The 5,287-nt window shown below is 42.0% G+C and overlaps 1 protein-coding gene across 2 annotated transcripts in view; it reads left to right on the top strand.

Annotated features, from left to right (window-relative positions):
• LOC148685042 (uncharacterized) overlaps nucleotides 1–5,287 on the top strand; it is a 63,439-nt gene that overhangs the window by 5,982 nt on the left and 52,170 nt on the right. The gene's annotated exons all lie outside the window — the stretch shown is intronic.

The following is a 5,287-nucleotide window of genomic DNA, read 5'->3' as shown; positions in this document are numbered from 1 at the left end:
TCAAACATGTCAGAAGAAAAGAAGCAGGCTAGTAACTGTTGCTATGTAATTAGCCTTTGTGTAACATTAAGATAAAATTGTATACCCGTCAGTTAGTTACACAGAGGCATATCACACAGTGATCAAAAGCTGCAGGGCAAGTAGCTAAGAATGAGTTTAATGTTTCAAAAAAAGTAGATGCCGCATTTATTTTATTTATTTAGAAAAATGCATAAGCCACTTTTAAAAAAACCTATCCTAAGCAATGTACATACAACAATGAAACTTTTCAGACAGCAACATAATGGCATGCTATGAAAGGGCCATATATGTGAAACAAGAAAGAAAATCGAGAACTAAGACATTTATTTTACCTTTCACAACATGTAATAATTTAATCAGTGCTGTGAGCTCATGGCGTTTTGATAAAGGCGAATTCTCATTGAAAACACATCTGTCCTCGAGGAGGAATTTTTTTTAACAATTTAGGAATTTCCATTAAAGCGATATGGGCAAATTATAATGACGGCTTCTAATAAACAGAAGATTAGCAGAACAATCCTACATAGCAATTACACTGGGAGTAAAGTTACATCACTGCTATTTTATATTTATAGACATATTTATAGTCTGTCCTCTCACAAAATATCAGGGCAGTGCACAGCAATATAACAAAATTTTTTTTTTAAAAAAAAACCATTAAAAACTGTATGGAATAATCATTAAAAGAACTGGCTACTCAAAAAAAAAATGCAGACAACTACATAGGTCTGTCAGCAGCATACTGCTAAGCAGGTAGGTTGGCTATACACATGCAGCCCAGGAGTAGAAGAGAAAACACACAAAAGAGAAAATTCAAAAATAGCATAAAAACAGAAAATAGGCCCCCAGCATCTGTGAACACATAGCCACAGTGAAAAGGACATGCTTTTGAGTGCTGTGCCATTCTTTTGCATGTTGCGCAGGGGTGTATTCTGATATATCCCCACACAACGTATAAAAGAGTGACACCGCACCCAAAACCATCGGGCAGCAACAACTTTGCTCTTTCTACCAGTCACCCAGCATCCCTCCAGGCAGGGGCTCCATTTTCCTTACGCTGCTCACAAGCGATGCTGGGGTGGGGGTGGGAACGCCACAGAATGGGATGGCACAACACAGAGTGTCAAGCTCAGAATTAGTCCTCCCCTCCCTTTGGTAACTTCACAGATAAGAATTAACGAGCAGTTGATAGATTTATAGTCCTTTTATTACAGCTTCATGCTGCTGTCACAAAATACACAGCTCTCCGCAAGGAGGGCAGTTCCTCATTTGCGGAGGAAGCTCCTCAAAGAAAGTGGGGTATATATAAAAACAAATGTTCACATTGAACAAATGGGTCACCATTGTCACACTTTGCAGCCAATGTTTCCCACTTCCCTTGCTTGCCTGTGTGGGATGTGGTTGTTGGATCGGAATGGGGGTTATTGTTGGGTGTGGGGGTTTCCCCCTAGAAGTGAGGTACTCAGGTTCCTCGATATGTTCTGGAAGCCACTTCTCTGTGGACGCTTCCAGGCTGGTCGCTTCCAGACTGCTATCACTTTTGGATCTCTCACCCATTTGAATAGATGCCAATTATGCTCCTTCTTGAAATAACGTGGCCCTTCTTCTTAAACCACCTCTAAGAAGATGAGTACATTGTGGTAAACAGCAACAGCACTACAGGCTTCTCATGCTTAAAAAGTAGACTTTTTGCAGTAAGAAATGTGATGGGGGAAGCAATAGAAAATGTGGGATAATTTTCCCACTTGATGGCAGTGTTGTATAACCTCTGCAGAATTGTCGTACAAACCAATGAGAACAAATGCCCAACAAACAGGTCTCTGGAAACCACTCCTGTGCCTGCAAATCCCCCCCTCCCTTTCCCGGTTTCCCCATCACCAACACTGGCCTTTGGGAGCTCTAGGCATGGGGCATTGGGGCAAGCCTTCAGCTGCATTCTCCCTATGTTGGATTTATATACTTGGTGTGCTGTGATTGGGTGATGAGTTACAACACCATATCCTATGCCCGGCCTAGCAAAGTGAGCAGGGTGGTCATAGACATATCTTTTTAAGGAAGTTTCTCTCCCACTGGCATCAGCAGGAGGGAAACTCTTTGCATCTTTGACAGGGGCTGGTATAAAGTTGTACTGTTTATGACATGGTCACTGGAGCCTAGAGGAGTATAGCATAGCACGTAACTGCACTTCTCTGGGCCACCCCATCCTGACTCCACCCCGCCCACAGGCAGATCTTCACTGGCAGAAAACCTGCACAAGCCCCACTATTCTGCAGGTGTCAGATTTCATCAGCATATCTGTCATTTCTGCACCATCCCTGGCATTCTGCTTATGGTGCTGAGTTTCTGTCAAATTCTCAGCCAGCACTGGTCAAATACAGGACTGTGTCCCGAATATAGCCTTTCCTAGAACAATCATAGGCAGATAGCAGCAAATTGTTGTTGTTGTTGTTTTGAAAAATGGATTGAATAACTAAAGGATAGGAAGTGGCTAATTAAGATCCAGAACAATCTTAGAACATTTTTGTATTTCTTCCTATAGAGTCAGTGTAGCATAGTGGTTAGAGCAGGCATCCCCAAACTAGAAGACATCTGAAGGCAGCCCTGTTTAGGGAGGCTTTTAATGTTTAAGAAATTAGTGTCTTTTAATGTTTCTGTTGGAAGCCGCCCAGAGTGGCTGGGGAAACCCAGCCAGATGGGCGGGGTATAAATTATTATTATTATTATTATTATTATTATTATTATTATTATTATTATTATTCGGCCCTCCAGATGTTTTAGACTACAGTTCCCATCATCCCTGACCACTGGTCCTGTTAGCTAGGAATCATGGGAGTTGTAGGCCAAAACATCTGGAGGGCCGCAGTTTGGGGATGCCTGGGTTAGAGTATTGGGCTATGACCTGGAATACCAGAGTTTGAATTCCCCACAGGGATGAATAAAGATAGGATAAAAATGGAATAATAAATACATACAAATAAATAAAAGTGTCTTTTGGTCTGGAATGTGTGGCTTGTGTGAAAGTAGGATTGAAACCGGAACAAATGCTTTAATAATTTCTAGCCGAAGAAAGTTTTGCATATTAATTAGAGAGTTGGGAAATGCAAAGCAAAACAAAACAAAACAATGTAAACGCTGTTGGGATCAGGTAGGATCTGTATTCCTGGAATCTTAGGGATTTGCAATAAGCAGCACCTTTAAGGGAAAAGTAAGTGTGTGTGTGTGTGTGTGTGTGTGTGTGTGTGTGTGTGAGAGAGAGAGAGAGAGAGAGAGAGAGAGAGAGAGAGAGAGAGAGATTTGGCTGGGAAAGCACTTGGAGAGGAAAGTAGTAGCCTCGCTGCCAATGGGCCCAAATGGCTGTTGTAGTTTTTGAAAAGGAAATGGCCAGTTTTGTGCACACTTTAAAGAATTCATACTTAATATGATGTGTCGTTAGACCCTGAGACATGGTGGCCCATCTGTAGGTGGTGTATTGAACAAGTTAAATGTAGGAGATAAAGCAAAGAGGCTCAGTGGGTAGATTTTCATGCTCGAAGAAAGAGCATTTGCTTTGTATGCAGAAGGTCCCAGGTTCAATCCCTAGCATCTCCAGGAGGACTGGGAATGTCTCCTGTCTGAACCTCTGGGGAACCCCTGGCAGTCATTGTAGGCAGTACTGGGCTATATTGACCAATGGCGTGATTCAGGGTAAGTCTAATTCCTGTGCTCCTAATCTTCTGGCTTTAGTAGAATCAAGGCACTTTGCATCATCTGCCCCAACCATGTAATAAGTTTTATGGCTTCTCTGTGAACCACTAGCATAAGGGAGCATGGGGGGGGGTGTCAGAGCTTTGGTGATGCTTACATGAACATTTAATATTTAACATTTGAATTCACTCTCTATTTGGTCCTTTGTATTGGAGTGAAATGTAACCGCCAAGGCATTTTGTTTGTATAATCTAGCAATTCTGGTCCAATAACCGGGCCAGTAAGTCAAGTTAATCTTCACTTGAAAGAGGGAGATGAGTGTTTTTCAACTAATTGTTTAGTCTTTATATCTGGCTTTGAAGCTCTGCGTGCTTTGAAGCTGTATAGTTCCCTGGCTTTCCCAAGATGAAGATGTTTCTTAATTAATACAAGAGTCAGTTTTCAAAAACATCCTTTGTCAACATGAAATGTGTTTGACATCCTTTATTTACATTTCCCCCCCATAGAGGAGAGCAAATAAAACCCTCCTCTGTGGATTTATATTATATCAGACTCTTGCCAAATACAGTTTTGACTTCTTTACAAAATCCAGAAGAGGTCACTGTTTCTCTTTTGAGTGTTTTCAACAGCCACAGTTGGCAGAAGGTCCTCTTTAAACTAATTAGAGACCTGGAACCTGTTAAAACGGGTTGAATGTAACTGAATGGCTTCCAATGCCTTCTTTACATTCTCTAGGGTGTTTGGCCTGACATAACAGCTGGAATAAATGAACATAAATATATCAGTAGTGAGTGAAGTTGTGTTATTAATGTTTCCCAGCATGCATTTTAATTTCAGATTCAGCCATTGAAGCACAGTGCTTATCTATAATGCAACCAAGCTCTTTATTGAAAACATTCAATAACTTTATTTCCCCCTTTTCTTTACAAGCTAGGCAGTGGCGTGTTCTGGAACGGCAATGTCAAATGTTTTCATTTTTCTTGGTGGCATTATGAACAAGTGCTTTGCCTCAATGTAGTGACCTAAACTATTGCAGGGGGGGATTCTTCCAGTAGCACCTTAGAGACCAACTAAGTTTGTCATTGGTATGAGCTTTCATGTGCATGCAAACTTCTTGCAGAAAGTGACATTTAAGAGTTTTATGAGGGAGGCAGGGCTTGGTTTTACAAAGGCTATCAGGGTGGCACTGTGGTTTAAACCACTGTGCCTCTTGGGCTTGCTGACTGGAAGGTTGGCCGTTCGAATCTGCCCAATGAGGTGTGCTCCCATTGCTCTGACGTGGCTTCTGCCAACCTAGTAGTTTGAAAGCATACCAGCACAAGTAGATAGATAGGTACCACTGCGATTGGAAGGTAAATGGCGTTTCCGTGTGCCCTGGTTTCTGTCACGGTGTCCTGTTGCACCAGAAGTGGTTTAGTCATGCTGGCCACATGACCCGGAAAGCTGTCTGTGGATAAACACTGGCTCCCTTGGCCTGAAGTGAGATGAGTGCCACACCCGGTAGTTGCCTTTGACTGGACTTAACCGTCCAGGGGTCCTTTACCGTGTTTCTCATATTATAAGACATGTCTTATATTTATTT

The sequence above is a fragment of the Zootoca vivipara genome, chromosome 7, assembly GCF_965207765.1.
Source record: "Zootoca vivipara chromosome 7, rZooViv2.hap1.1, whole genome shotgun sequence".
Taxonomy (NCBI): Eukaryota; Metazoa; Chordata; class Lepidosauria; order Squamata; family Lacertidae; genus Zootoca; species Zootoca vivipara.
The sequence above is the reverse complement of the archived record's forward strand: the minus strand, read 5'-3'. Positions and strand labels throughout refer to the sequence as shown.